The sequence below is a fragment of the Zea mays genome, chromosome 6 (genome assembly GCF_902167145.1).
Source record: "Zea mays cultivar B73 chromosome 6, Zm-B73-REFERENCE-NAM-5.0, whole genome shotgun sequence".
In the NCBI taxonomy this organism is placed as follows: Eukaryota; Viridiplantae; Streptophyta; class Magnoliopsida; order Poales; family Poaceae; genus Zea; species Zea mays.
The window spans coordinates 25,556,790-25,572,925 of record NC_050101.1 but is presented as its reverse complement, the minus strand read 5'-3'; the positions used below and the strand labels follow the sequence as shown (position 1 = coordinate 25,572,925).

Below are 16,136 nucleotides of genomic sequence, written 5' to 3'. Positions count from 1 at the left end.
ATTCAGATTGCTCCTCGTCCGACTCCGACAATGAAGGACTCGCCGCCACCGCCTTCAACAAGTCATCACTCTTCCCCAACGAGCATCTTACATGCCTCATGGCAAAGGAGAAGAAGGTATGTACTCGAAACAATACTACTTATGCTTCTTCAATCGAGGATGAGTCTAGTGATGATGATGAAATAGATTATTCATGCTTATTCAAAGGCTTAGATAGAACTAAGATCGACAAGATTAATGAATTGATTGATGCTTTGAATGACAAGAATAGATTACTAGAAAAACAAGAGGACCTTCTATATGAAGAGCATGATAAATTTGTTAGTGCTCAAAATTCTCTTGCTCTAGAAGTTAAAAGGAATGAAATGCTTTCTTGTGAACTATCTACTTGTCATGAAACCATTTCTTCTTTAAAGAGTGTTAATGATGATTTAAATGCTAAACTAGAAGTAGCAAATAAATCTAACTCTTGTGTAGAAATTTGCAATAGGTGCAAAAACTTTAATGTTGATGCTTGTAGTGAACACCTAGTTTGCATTTCAAAATTAAATGATGAAGTGGCTAGTCTTAATGCCCAACTTAAGACTAGCAAGAATGAATTTGAAAAGTTAAAATTTGCAAGGGATGCCTACACGATTGGTAGACACCCCTCAATTAAGGATGGTCTTGGCTTCAAGAGGGAAGTCAAGAACTTAACAAGCCATAAGGTTTCCATCTCCGCCAAGGAGAAAGGGAAGGCCTCTATGGCAAATAGTGTGCAAAAGAACCATGCTTTCTTATACCATGATAGGAAATTTGCTAAAAATGTTCATCATGATAGGAATTGTAATGCTTATGGTTCAAATGCAATGATTGCTTCAAGTTCTTCCTATGTGCATGATAGAAATTTACCTAGGAGAAATGTTGCTAATGTCCCTAGGAAAGTTAATGAACCTTCTACAATTTATCATGCTTTAAATGCCTCCTTTGCTATTTGTAGAAAGGATAAGAAAGTAGTTGCTAGAAAATTAGGGGCAAAATGCAAGGGAGATAAAACATGCATTTGGGTCCCTAAGGCTATTTGTACTAACCTTGTAGGACCCAACAAGAGTTGGGTACCTAAGACCCAAGCCTAAATTTGCCTTGCAGGTTTATGCATCCGGGGGCTCAAGCTGGATTATCGACAGCGGATGCACAAACCACATGACGGGGGAGAAGAGGATGTTCTCTTCCTACGTCAAGAACAAGGATCCCCAAGACTCAATTATATTCGGTGATGGGAACCAAGGCAAGGTGAAAGGTTTAGGCAAGATTGCAATCTCAAATGAGCACTCTATTTCCAATGTATTCTTAGTAGAGTCTCTTGGATATAATTTGTTATCCGTAAGTCAATTATGTAATATGGGATATAATTGTCTATTCACAAATGTAGATGTGTCTGTCTTTAGAAGAAGTGATGGTTCATTAGCTTTTAAGGGTGTATTAGACGACAAACTTTATTTAGTTGATTTTGCAAAAGATGAGGCCGGTCTAGATGCATGCTTAATTGCTAAGACTAGCATGGGCTAGCTATGGCATCGCCGCTTAGCACATGTGGGGATGAAGAACCTTCACAAGCTTCTAAAGGGAGAACACGTAATAGGTCTAACTAATGTTACCTTCGAAAAAGATAGACCTTGTGCAGCTTGTCAAGCAGGGAAACAGGTGGGAAGCTCTCATCATGCAAAAAATGTGATGACCACATCAAGACCCCTGGAGTTACTTCATATGGATCTCTTCGGACCTGTCGCCTATCTAAGCATAGGAGGAAGTAAGTATGGTCTTGTTATAGTTGATGATTTTCCCCGCTTCACTTGGGTATTCTTTTTGTAGGATAAATCTGAAACCCAAGGGACCCTCAAGCGCTTCCTAAGGAGAGCTCAAAACGAGTTTGAGCTAAAGGTGAAGAAGATAAGAAGCGACAATGGGTCCGAGTTCAAGAACCTTCAAGTGGAGGAGTATCTTGAGGAGGAAGGAATCAAGCACGAGTTCTCCGCTCCCTACACACCACAGCAAAATGGTGTGGTAGAGAGGAAGAACATGACGCTTATAGACATGGCGAGGACGATGCTTGGAGAGTTCAAGACCCCCAAGCGCTTTTGGTCGGAAGCCGTGAACACGGCTTGCCACGCCATCAACCGGGTCTATCTTCATTGCCTCCTCAAGAAGACTTCGTATGAGCTACTAACCGGTAACAAACCCAATGTTTCGTATTTCCGAGTTTTTGGGAGTAAATGCTACATTCTAGTGAAGAAGGGTAGGATTTTCAAATTTGCTCCCAAAGCGGTAGAAGGGTTTTTGTTAGGTTATGACTCAAATACAAAGGCGTATAGAGTCTTCAACAAATCATCGGGTTTGGTTGAAGTCTCTAGCGACGTTGTATTTGATGAGACTAATGGCTCTCCAAGAGAGCAAGTTGTTGATCTTGATGATGTAGATGAATAAGATGTTCCAACTGCCGCAATACGCACCATGGCGATTGGAGATGTGCGGCCACAGGAACAAAAGGAGCAAGATCAACCTTCTTCCTCAACAATGGTGCATCCCCCAACTCAAGATGATGAACAGGTTCATCAAGAGGAGGCAAGTGATCAAGGGGGAGCACAAGATGATCAAGTAATGGAGGAAGAAGCACAACCGGCACCTCCAACCCAAGTTCGAGCGATGATTCAAAGGGATCATCCCGTCGACCAGATTTTGGGTGACATTAGCAAGGGAGTAACTACTCGGTCTCGATTAGTTAATTTTTGTGAGCATTACTCCTTTGTCTCTTCTATTGAGCCTTTCAGGGTAGAGGAGGCCTTGCTAGATCCGGACTGGGTGTTGGCCATGCAAGAGGAGCTCAATAACTTCAAGAGAAATGAAGTTTGGACACTGGTGCCTCGTCCCAAGCAAAATGTTGTGGGAACCAAGTGGGTGTTCTGCAACAAACAAGATGAGCACGGGGTGGTGACAAGGAACAAGGCTAGACTTGTGGCAAAAGGTTATGCCCAAGTCGCAGGTTTGGACTTTGAGGAGACCTTTGCTCCTATGGCTAGGCTAGAGTCAATTCGTATATTGTTAGCCTATGCCGCTCACCATTCTTTCAGGTTGTTCCAAATGGATGTGAAGAGCGCTTTCCTCAACGGGTCAATCAAGGAGGAGATGTCGTGGAGCAACCCCCTGGCTTCGAGGATGAACGGTACCCCTACCACGTGTGTAAGCTCTCTAAGGCGCTCTATGGACTTAAGCAAGCCCCAAGAGCATGGTATGAATGCCTTAGAGACTTTTTAATTGCTAATGCTTTCAAGGTTGGGAAAGCCGATCCAACTCTCTTTACTAAGACTTGTGATGGTGATCTTTTTGTGTGCCAAATTTATGTCGATGACATAATATTTGGTTCTACTAACCAAAAGTCTTGTGAAGAGTTTAGCAGGGTGATGACTCAAAAGTTTGAGATGTCGATGATGGGCGAGCTAAGCTACTTCCTTGGGTTCCAAGTAAAGCAACTCAAGGATGGGACCTTCATCTCCCAAACGAAGTACACGCAAGATTTGCTAAAGCGGTTTGGGATGAAGGACGCCAAGCCCGCAAAGACGCCAATGGGAACCGACGGACACACCGACCTCAACAAAGGAGGTAAGTCCGTTGATCAAAAAGCATACCGGTCTATGATAGGGTCTTTACTTTATTTATGTTCTAGTAGACCGGATATTATGCTTAGTGTATGCATGTGTGCTAGATTTCAATCCGATCCTAAGGAGTGTCACTTAGTGGCCGTGAAGCGAATTCTTAGATATTTAGTTGCTACGCCTTGCTTCGGGATCTGGTATCCAAAGGGTTCTACCTTTGACTTAATTGGATATTCAGACTTCGATTATGCTGGATGTAAGGTCGATAGGAAGAGTACATCAGGGACGTGCCAATTCTTAGGAAGGTCCCTGGTGTCCTGGAGTTCTAAGAAACAAACCTCCGTTGCCCTATCCACCGCTGAGGCCGAGTATGTTGCCGTAGGACAGTGTTGCGCGCAACTACTTTGGATGAGGCAAACCCTCCGGGACTTTGGCTACAATCTGAGCAAAGTCCCACTCCTATGTGATAATGAGAGTGCTATTCGCATGGCGGATAATCCTGTTGAGCACAGCCGCACAAAGCACATAGACATCCGGCATCACTTTTTGAGAGACCACCAGCAAAAGGGGGATATCAAAGTGTTTCATGTTAGCACCGAGAACCAGCTAGCCGATATCTTTACCAAGCCTCTAGATGAGAAGACCTTTTGCAGGCTGCGTAGTGAGCTAAATGTCTTAGATTCGCGGAACTTGGATTGACTTGTAGCATACATGTGTTTTATGCTTTGATCATGTTCCTTATGCATTTTGTTGTTTATACATGATGCTCAAGTTGTACAAGCACTCCCCGGACCTCACAAGTCCATTTGCAAGTGATGCATATATCTAGGGGGAGATGTGCTACAACTTGACTCCTTGAGACTAACCGTGTGCTTGAGTTTGCTTAACTTAGTCTCAAAGGAGGTTTGAAAGGGAAAAGGTGGACTTGGACCATGCAAGACTTCCACTGCACTCCGATGAAAGAGTAACTAATTCCAAGTTCATCTTTGTACTCTTATTGCCTTTTTACTCTTAGTTGAAGATTTTGGTGAGGCAATGGGGTTAAAGGGCCAAGATTGATCCCGTTTTGGTGCTTGATGCCAAAAGGGGAGAAAATAAAGGCCAAAGCAATAAATGGATCAGCTACCACTTGAGAACCTTTGAAAATAGTAGAATAGAGCTTTTGGTTTGTCAAAAATCGCTTATTGTCTCTTTTGTCAAAAGTTGGCCTCTTGTGGGGAGAATGGTTAATTATGGGAAATAGGGGGAGTTTTTGACTTAGAGATAGGAATTTGAGTTCGATTTGCAAAAACAAAACAAATGGTGGCGAAGAGTGATCCAAATATGCCAAATATGTTTCAAAACAAATGTGAGTTTTCATTTGCATTGATACTGCACTTCTTTTAGTTGCTTTTTATTGTGTTGGCATAAATCACCAAAAAGGGGGAGATTTAAAGGGAATTGTGCCCTTGGGCCATTTCTAAGTATTTTGGTGATTAAGTGTCCAACACAAGTGCTTAAGTGCTAAATTGTGCAAAGGGCTCAAGAAGTGCAAATCAAGTTTAAAAGGTATGTTTCTAGACTTAGTACATTGTTTTAAAGACTAATGTATTGTGTCTAAGTGCTAGAAACAGGAAAATCGATTTTGGAGAAGTTGGCTGTGTACAGCCAAATGGCTGCTCGGTTTGGGTGCACCGGACTGTCCGGTGGTGCACCGGACAGTGTCCGGTGTGCCAGGCTGAGTCAGGCGAACTGGCTGCTCTCGGGACTTCGTCGGCAGCATACGGCTATAAATCACCGGACTGTCTGGTGGTGCACCGGACTGTCCGGTGAGACAACAGTCAGCCGAGCAAACGGTCGGCCAGAGAATCCGCGCGCGACGCGTGGCAAGTGCCAACGGTCGGGAGGAGCACCGGACTGTCCGGTGTGCACCGGACAGTGTCCGGTGCGCCAACGGCTCCAAAGCGCCAACGGTCGGCTTCGCCAGATAAGGAAAGAGATGCGTACCGGACAGTGTCCAGTGGTGCACCGGGCTGTCCGGTGCGCCAGGCGACAGAAGGCAGGAATTGCCTTCCTAGAATGCTCTCAACGGCTCCTAGCTGCCTTGGGGCTATAAAAGGGACCCCTAAGCGCATGGAGGAGTACACCAAGCATTCTCTAAGCATTCCCAAGCACCAAGACTTCGATTCCGCGCATTTGATTCTTTGAGATAGCTACTAGAGCTCCATTTGAGTTGTGTACTCGTCGAGTTGTGTTGTGAGCTCTTGTTGCGACTTGTGTGCGTGTTGGTACTCTGATTTCATGTCTTGTGTGTGTTGCTCATCCCTCCCTTACTCCGTGCTTCTTTGTGAACATCAATTGTAAGGGCGAGAGGCTCCAAGTTGTGGAGGTTCCTCACAAACGGGATATAGTCAAGAAAGCAAAACACCGTGGTATTCAAGTAGGTCTTTGGACCGCTTGAGAGGGGTTGATTGCAGCCCTCGTCCGTTGGGATGCCACAACGTGGAGTAGGCAAGTTTTGTACTTGGCCGAACCACGGGATAAACCACTGTGCCATCTCTGTGTTGATCTCTTTGTGGTTATCGTGTTCTGCAAGATCTCTTCTCTAGCCACTTGGCTTAACCGTGCTAACTCCTAATCAAATTTTGTGGATTAAGTTTTAAGTTTTTACAGGATCACCTATTCACCCCCCTCTAGGTGCTCTCATGTGCACAAGCCCTTCTCAGTGTATTGCGATGCTTGTTACACTGGTTTGGGATGTGTGTTGATGCAAGAGGGAAGAGTTGTGGCTTACTCGTCCCGACAGCTGAAGGTTCATGAGAAGAATTACCCAATCCATGACCTAGAGTTGGCAGCAGTGGTTCACGCACTGAAGACATGGAGGCACTATCTGTATGGGCAGAAATGTGATGTTTACACATACCACAAGAGTCTGAAGTACATATTCACTTAGTCGGAGCTGAATATGAGGCAACGAAGATGGTTAGAGTTGATCAAAGACTATGAATTGGAGATTCATTACCATCCAGGCAAAGCGAACGTAGTGGCAGATGCTTTGAGCAGGAAGAGTCAGGTCAATCTGATGGTCGCTCATCCGATGCCATATGAGTTGGCCAAAGAGTTTGACAGGCTGAGTCTCGGATTTCTGAATAATATGCGAGGAGTAACAGTTGAGTTAGAACCCACCTTGGAGCGGGAAATCAAAGAAGCACAAAAGAATGATGAGAAGATCAATGAAATCCGGCGACTGATTCTAGATGGCAGAGGTAAAGATTTTCGGGAAGATGCAGAAGGTGTGATATGGTTCAAAGACTGCTTGTGTGTTCCCAATGTCCAGTCTATTCGAGAATTGATTCTCAAGGAAGCTCATGAGACAGCTTACTCGATACACCCTGGAAGTGAGAAGATGTATCAGGATCTGAAGAAGAAATTCTGGTGGTACGGAATGAATAGGGAAATCGCAGAGCATGTGGCCATGTGTGATAGCTGTCGACGGATCAAGGCAGAGCATCAGAGGCCAGCCGGATTGTTGCAACCGTTGCAAATTCCTCAGTGGAAATGGGATGAAATCGGTATGGATTTCATAGTAGGATTGCCTCGCACTCGAGCCGGCTACGATTCCATTTGGGTAGTGGTGGATCGCTTAACCAAGTCAGCCCAATTCATACCTGTCAAGACCAACTAAAGCAGTGCAGTATTGGTAGAGTTGTACATGTCTCGGATTGTTTGTCTTCATGGTGTGCCAAAGAAGATAGTGTCAGACAGAGGAACACAGTTCACCTCTCATTTCTGGCAGCAGTTGCATGAAGCCTTGGGTACACATCTGAATTTCAATTCAGCTTATCATCCGCAGACAGATGGTCAGACCGAAAGAACTAATCAAATCCTTGAAGATATGTTGAGGGCCTGTGCGTTGCAAGATCAGTCTGGATGGGACAAGAGATTACCTTATGCAGAGTTCTCCTATAATAACAGTTACCAGGCCAGCTTGAAGATGTCACCATTTCAGGCGCTTTATGGGAGGAGTTGTAGAACTCCACTGCAATGGGATCAGCCTGGAGAAAAGCAAGTGTTTGGGCCAGACATTTTGCTTGAAGCTGAAGAGAACATCAAGATGATCCGGGAGAATTTGAAGATAGCGCAATCAAGGCAGCGAAGTTATGCACACACAAGGAGAGAGCTAAGTTTCAAAGTCGGTCACTTCGTCTATTTGAAGGTTTTGCCTATCAGAGGAGTCGGAAGATTCGAAGTCAAAGGCAAGCTAGCGCCCCGCTATGTTGGTCCGTATTAGATTCTCGCAAGGCATGGAGAAGTGGCCTATCAGCTCGGTTTGCCAGAAGGCTTGTCCGTAGTGCATGATGTCTTTCATTTGTCTCAGTTGAAGAAATGTCTGCGTGTGCCAGAAGAGCAGTTTCCAGTGGAATGTCTGGAGGTCTAGGAGGACTTTACCTACATAGAGAAGCCAGCGCAGATTCTTGAGACTACAGACAGAGTCACCCAGAGGAAGACTATCAGAATGTGCAAAGTCAGATGGAGTCACCACTCTGAGGAAGAAGCAACCTGGGAGCGTGAAGATGATCTGATGGCCAAGTACCCTGAACTCTTCACTGGCCAACCTTGAATCTCGAGGGCGAGATTCTTTTAAGGGGGATAGGTTTGTAACGCCCTGAATTTGGGGGGTAGAATTTTTTCTTCTTTTTACTCACCAAATTCAGGCATTACTCTCTTTCCTTTTCTCGTTTCGCTCCTTCTTCCCAATTTCAAAGCAATATAGTGACGGGTGTCTATGTCATGTGTAAACAAAACCTAAATGTCATGGGTGTTGCATCATGCTGAAGCATATTTCTTTGTCTGATGTCGTGGTTAGTCGCGTGTTCGTCTCATCCCGTTTCAGATTTCGGTTCGCGATCGGATTCCGATTGGTGGTTGTGCGTGTCGTGGGTTTTGATCCACGATGTGACCCAGCCCGGTCCGGTCCAGTCCGGCCCGCGCGCCCCTAGCACCCCTGCCCCATGTGCCCCCCTCCCCCTGGTCTCTTTCTCTCATTTGATTTCTCCCACACAGTAACCTCCCTCTCCCACCTCTCTCTCTCTTCCCGTGGTGCCCTAGGGTTTGGAGACGGTGATCGCCGGAGTTTGGATCCCCGAGGTGAGCTTCCCCTTCCCTCTCCCTTTCTCTCTCTCCCTCCCCCTCCCTTTCTTCCTCCCCTGGCCGCGTGCCCTCCCCTGCCCGCGCGCCCTCCTCCTGCCCGCGCGCCCTCCCCTGCCCTCCCCCGCGCGCGCCCCGCCCCTCCGCGTGCCCCTCCTCGGCGAGCCCCGCCCCCGTCGCGCCCCTCCCCCGCACGAGCCCCTCCCCGTCACGGCCCCTCCCCGGCGCCCCTCCCTGGCGAGCCCCGCCCCGTCGAGCCCTTCCCCAGCGAGCTCCCTCCCCGGCCCTCCCCGGCGAGCCTGCCCCCCCCCCCCCCCCCGCGCCCTCACGCGCCCCTGCCCGAGCCCATGCCTTGGCGGCCTCGCGCCCCGCGCGCCTGCACGGTACGCGTGCCCTCGGCACGCGCAGCGTGCTCTTGCGCGTGCGACGTAGTCGCGCTGCGTTCAACTCTCGTCTTAATCCATTTTAATTTTAGTTTAGTCGACGTGCGACCACTCCCTTTCATTCATCTTTATCTATTTATAATGATTAAATGTGGAACATGACCTTACTTTATGCTAAACGCAGTGACCAAATTAATACCCTTCTGTTAAACGAGTGGTTTAATTTATAATTATGTAACGTGATCGCTTCTCGACCGTAGACTCGACCGTCATTTCCTCTTTCTCGCTTAAGCGTAATTGCGAGCCCCGCGTTGAACGTCTATTTGATTATTGCATTCCATTATATGGTGTACTGTTCTTTTGTATTAAATGTGTGGAATGTATGTTTGAACTCGTATAGAGAACGATCTGGTTGAAGAGCCCGAAGAACTCGCAGGAGAAGCCCCTGAGCAGCAGCTGGTTGGTGGAGGCAAGTGTCCCTTGACCTATCTTTGTCCTATACATTCTGTAATTCACTTCCCACATTTACACAGTTATACCTAAGGATTGACTAGCTTTTGGTATCCATGTCCTTGTTTACCTATTTGGGTTGGATTATTATTGTTTAGCTTTATGCTATTGCTCAACACTAATCAATGAACATGATGAGATTTATCAATGATACGTTGTTTCCCTTCTTATTTATGATATACTTGTGGCATTTAAGGGGGCTCGAGCGGTTTCTTGAGTGCCTCTCTATAAGGACCTGTTCGTTGGATGATCGCCCAGGAAAACAATGCAACCATGAGGGTGGAGTGGGACGCCATTAGCTGAATAATTAGAGGAACTGGGGTGTAGTTCGCTTAGCCTTCATGCCGTTAATGGGGCTCGGTGTATGCGGCTCGCTCCGCCAAGTTTGGTTCGCCCCTTGGGGAGGAGTGCGGTGCATTTAGGAAACCTAACGGGCGGCTACAGCCCCGGGAAATCTTTGTAAAGGCTACGTAGTGATACCCTGCTGGGTCACCTTGGTAGTGATCAATGGAGAGTCATGATCTCCGGGCAGAAAGGGAATCATGGCTTGTGGGTAAAGTGCGCAACCTCTGCAGAGTGTTTGAAAACTGATATATCAGCCATGCTCGCGGTTATGAGCGGCCAAGGAAGCTCCATTGATTAGTGATACTTGATCAGAGATGTTCGGATTGCAGGTGGCAATGAGAATGATGGTTTTGGTATTGAGTCTGGTAATGGTAAGTGGTATTCTTTCCGTTTGGAAAGGGTACTCTTGGGTTAATAACGTGGGTTAATTCTAAAACTTGGCTTTCTCTACTAGTAATAATAATCTGACCTACTAAAAGCAACTGCTTGACTTACCCCCACATAAAGCTAGTCCACTATAGTCAAACAGGACACTTGCTGAGTATGTTGATGTCTACTCACCCTTGCTCTACACACCAAACCCCCCCCCCCCCATCCCCAGGTTGTCAGCATTGCAACCACTGCTCAGGAGAAAAAGAAGCCGTGGAAGGAGACTTCCAGGAGTTTCAAGATTACGACGAGTTCTAGGTGTGGGTTAGCGGCAACCCCCAGTCGGCTGCCTGTGAAGGCCGCGTGTATCTACGTTTCTTTTCCGCACTTCGATTATTGTAAATACTATGTGGATGTCTCAGACATATGATGTAATCGACTATTATTCCCCTTTTATGTTATTATTTGAGCACTGTGTGATGATGTCCAGTTATGTAACTGCTGTGTACGTGAATTGCTGATCCTGACACGTACATGGTTCGCATTCGGTTTGCCTTCTAAAACCGGGTGTGACACCTGGCCGGGCATGTGCCCGCGCTGGCATCCCGGGCTCGTCGAGCAGGTCATCCAGCCATGACAGCTGCTCGTCAGTGAGGAATCTCTCGAACGACGTGCGCTGGTGGCCGCGGTGGTGCGCGTCCCGCGGTCGCGCGATCGGGTCGAGCTCCGCGTGCGGCGCCGGCGCTACCGCGGGGAACAGGCTCCACGGCGGGAAGCAACGCCTGCTTCTGAAGCCTCCCGTTTGCCATCATGGCGTTGGCGTGCTCACCCAAACTGGCCAGAGAAATAGTGATATAAAATGATGAGGAAAAATCCCAAAGGTTTGAGAAACCGTAGCACTCAAACTACCTCGCCGAAAAGTTAAAATTCAAGCGAAAATGTTGCGGCTCAAGCTAGATCTCGTCCGGGAACCACCACGTGTGCCAAAAATCAAAGAACTTACAGCGAATTCGCATCAAGGAAGTATCAAAGCGAGAAAAATCAACGGCGGTAAACAAACGAAGCTAAAACCAATCTCTCGCACGGAGAAGAAGGGCTGGGAAAACGAAATCCAGTTGGAATTGCGCCAATTGATGAACCGGATCGAGACAGGGCAGTCAATAACAGAACACTAAATTGGCTATGCAGAATAGGTGGAGGAAAAGCACGTACCAAATCGGTCACGGCTCTAGCCGGCGTGTGGCCGCTTTGATTCCCGTGCCAGAATACCAATCCTAAATCCGAATCTTAGGCTCCTGTGGCTCATAATAATCCTGGAGGCAGATAAACGACAAGATAGAGAGGACGGGGAAAGAAAAGTATAGGGTTTTGACGCCTGGGATCGATGCACTTTATCTAGATCGATCCATCCTGGCCGTTGGATCGCGTAGTCCGACGAAGGGGCCAATGTTGCGGGGAATTTGATTTGGATACTCATGTAGGATGGGGAAAAGGTTAAAACTTCTGAGGTAACATGTTGCGAGATGAAGATCAATCACATGATGCAACTTTTTGTTGGATTCTGTTGAGCACCGTATTGAGTCGCCGGACGGTCCGGCCCTGTGGCCGGACGGTCCGAGCATGCAGAACCAGTTCGGGTTCCAAGTTTCTTGCTATAGTTGTTGGCTAGATTCGCGGAATTAGCTCGGGAAATCTGTTTGTAACGGGTCCTGCCCCCTCCTCTATAAACACATAAGATTATGATCGATTAAGCATCAACAATCGAATCAATAATCAATTTATCTCGCATTTAGTTCTTGTACATTTAGGAGTAATTCTAGTTTAGTTCTAGTTTAGCCTTCCAATCCCCAAATTCTCTTCTTCTCTTTGACTCTACGTCGATTAGAGGAGTCTAGGTCGGCCTGCCGAGCCTAGACAACACCTAAGACCTGTCCTCCCCGACGGGGTCCCTTCCGGGAGCGAGATCCAGGCGCCGCCGGCGACCTTCTCCGCCCCTCAGTACGCGCGGACCGTCCGGCCCGTTAGGCAGGAAACCCTAGCCCTGCCCCAGGTCACGGACCGTTCGGGCCCTGGCTGTGGACCGTCCGCGCCTATGTAGAGAGCATCGCCGTCGGTTCTCCCGCAGTGATTGGTGCCCCAAAAAGGAACCAACACACTTTTGGCGACTCCGCTGGGGACATTTCATATAGACCTATCAAGATCGGCCCTCAATGGCCGGTTCAAAGGATATCTCTGAAGTTTCCTCCAGCAATATCATCAAACCGACATGAGAAACCTTGTCGGCTAAAGAACAGTTCATGTTCCAGGAGCGCCGGAAGCAGCTAATCAAGGAAGCAAAGGCGAAATTCATGGCCGACTTCAAGGTGGACAGGAACAACAAAGTCGTATGGCAACGGTCGACAGATCTGGCTTCGCTCCGACCTACTACGAATATCCTCAATGTAAGTGACACCAATGAGCTCCAATCTCTTAAAGCTTACATAGACGAACAGCGAGAGCAAATGCAACATATCGTAGGGGGTATACAAAATAATTATAAAAGGCTAATGCGTGCGTTTGATAAGTCTACTATTGCAAATTTTCCTTCGCACGAGGTTAAACTGGGGGAAAACTGTAACACCTTGAATTTGGGGGCAGATTTTTTTCTTCCTTTTTACTCACCAAATTCAGGCCTTACTCTCTTTTCTCTTTCATTTCACTCCTTCCCGGTTTCAAAGCGGTATAGCGACTGGTGTCCGTATTGCGTGTAAACAAAAACCTAAGTTGTCGTGGGTGTTGCATCATGTCGAGGCATATTTCTTGTATGATATCGTGCTTAATCGCGTGTTTTGCTTAGTCTCATTTTGGATTTCGTTTCGCGGTGGTTTCCGATCTGCGGTTGTGCGTGTCGTGGAATTTGACCCGCGACGCGACCCAGCCCGGCCCAGCTCGGCCCGACCCTGGCCCGTGCGCCCCTAGCGCCTTGCCCCTCCCCATGCGCGCGCCCCCTCTCCCTTCTCTTCCTTTCTCTCATTCAATTTTCCCACGCAGTAACCTCCTCTCCTCCACCTCTCTCTCTCTTCCCCATGGTGCCCTAGGTTTTGGAGACGGTGATCGCCGGATTTGGACCCCGAGGTGAGCTCCCCTCCCCCTCTCCCTTCTCTTCCTTTCTCTCATTCAATTTTCCCGCGCAGCATCCTCCTCTCCTCCACATCTCTCTCTTCCCCGTGGTGCCCTAGGTTTTGGAGATGGTGATCGCTGGATTTGGACCCCGAGGTGAGCTCCCCTCCCCTCTCCCTCTCTCTCTTCCCCTCCCCTTCTTTCTTCCTCGCGCGGCCTCCCTGCTCAGCCCCCTCGGCGCCCCCTAGCGCGACCCCTCGGCGCCCCCCGGCGCGGCTCCCTGGCGCCCCCCCCCCCCCCCCGCACGGCCCCTTGGCCCCCTCGCGCGCGGTTCCCCGGCCCCGGCGGCGCGGCCCCTCGACCTCCCTCGTGCGCGGCCCCTCGCCCCCCTCGCGCGCGGCTCCCTGGCCCCCTACGCGTGGCCCCTACCTTCAGCAGCGTGGTCCCCCGGCGCGGTCTCGCGCTCCTGGTTCGCCCAACGCGTTCCGTGCGCAGCCCCACGCGTGTGGTGATTGATTTTTGGTTTTAATTAATTTTAAACTCTGTTTAGTTAGCATGCTGCGTTGCGCGCTTGGTCGCGCGGCGAATTTGTATAATTTCATATTCTATTAATGTGTTGTGTCGCGCGCTTCGTCGCGCGACGATCCATTTTAATTTCAGATTGTTTAATGTATGGCGTCGCGTGTCCAGTCGCGCGACATTTCATTTTAAATTCAGTTTGGATGACGTATGCTGTCGTGCGCTTCGTCGCGCGATGTTTGATGTTATTTTCATAATTAGTTTATGTGTCTCATGGCGCGCTCCGTCGCGCGACGAGTCGATTCGTTCTTAATTCAGTCTAGGTATTGTGTGGCGTGTTTCACCACGCGAAAATCCTTTTAATTTATTTTAATCTATTCATAATGATTAAACATGGAACATGACTTTACCCTATGCTTAAAGCGATGGCTAAATTAATACTATTATGTTTAGATGAGTTCTTCGATTTATAACTGCATAACGTGATCGCTCTTCGACCGTAGCCTCGACCGTTACTCTCCCTTTCTCGCTTAGTCGTAGGTGTGAGCCCTGCGCTGAGTGTCTGTTTATTTATAACATTCTATTGTATGGTGTACTGTTCTTATGTATTAAATGTGTGGAATGTATGTTTGAACTCGTATAGATAACGGTCAGTTGGTGGAGTCCGAAGGAATTGCAGGTGAAGACCCTGAGTAGCAGCTGGTTGGTGAAGGCAAGTGTCCTGTTGGGGCGAAGGCGAAGACGCTACCCTTCGCTCGATGCCTTTGTCGGTCTCGCCGCACCAACGGAGGCAAAGCGACCGGCAGTTTCCACTCTTCGTCCAACACGCTGCAAGACGAAGGCCTACGACGAGGTCGCCCTGTCTCGCGTCCTCGTCCAACACGAAGGCCCACGAGGAATTCGGCCCATTGTAATAGGCCCCGAGCGGCTGAGTGTATTACGGGCCCGATTTGTAAAGGCTTTTCTGTAATGACCGTCTGTAACCCTGCTTTATGGGAATATTCCGGGGATGACCTAGGCGCCTGAGGGCACATGCGTCCTTAATCCAAGACGCTGGGTACTCAGGCACCTATAAATACCCCCGCATAGTGCCCTTGAGAGGCTAGATTAACAGAGCAATGGCCATCCCAAGTTGAAACCTTGTTTGTACTCCTCTCGTGTCACACCGGATTTTAGGGGTCCAAAACCCGGGCGCGAACATAATCACCAGGTGTGCTGGGATCAAGTCTCACACATATGATGATTCATGGCACAGGATCGAATGTCACATCTTTACTACATAACAGGAGTTCTATACAAAATAAATAAATAATTACAAATAAGGAGACAACGGTCCAGCAACCCAAAGTTGACTGGGAGACGACGACCTAGATCTCTCACGAACTCGCCACAGCATCCTCCAAGCGCCTCATCCTGCGGTACCTGTTCTTGACCTGTGGGGGGGTGTGAGACAGCAAGAGTGAGCTCACATACGTTCATCGCTCAACAAGTTGTGGGGAATAATGTGCATGAACTCGCCAAAGGTGGGAGCTCACGTGAAGTGTAAGGCTTACCAAAGAGGATGGTTAGAGCTAAGCATTGCTTTTAAAGTTGGTCAAAATTTTATTAGCAATTACTAAGTATAAGTAAATACCAACCCAATTAAGTAGTAGAACAAAAGTAACAACATCACCTGCGATGCAATGCATATGACAAATTGAATTTAGTTCCATAAGTTAATCATCAGAGAGTCCTAAGCTGCTCATGACCGTGAGCTCGGCTAGTATACCAGGTTTACACTCTGCAGAGGTGGTACCCTTTACCCACAAGTCATGTTACCCGTCTGCCAAGGGATCGTGACTTCCCATACACCTCTACCAAGGAGGCGAGGCAGGGTAACACTACGAGGCCTTTACAAAGTTCCACTAGCTTCAGAAAACCCGCTACAGTTTATAGGAAGCTCCAATGCAGGGTTCTTGACTGACCGCCATCGCAGCAAAATCAACCAAGGACCTCCCTACACTGACCACTCCCCTACTGCCCTTGCCCCTTTCGGGTAAGGTAGTCCTCCACTAGCTTTCCTAATTAATCAGCCAAGGGCGTCCATAAACCCTTGTGGTGGCACGTGTTTCTCAAGTTATGCTCTATGTTCCAATTAACATTTAATGATCTTGTC

General features: G+C 48.0%; 1 pseudogene; it reads right to left on the bottom strand.

Annotated features, from left to right (window-relative positions):
* LOC103629123 (uncharacterized protein At4g06598-like) overlaps positions 1-11,175 on the bottom strand; it is a 40,920-nt pseudogene extending 29,745 nt beyond the window's left edge.
* Positions 11,176-16,136: the final 4,961 nt, after the last annotated feature.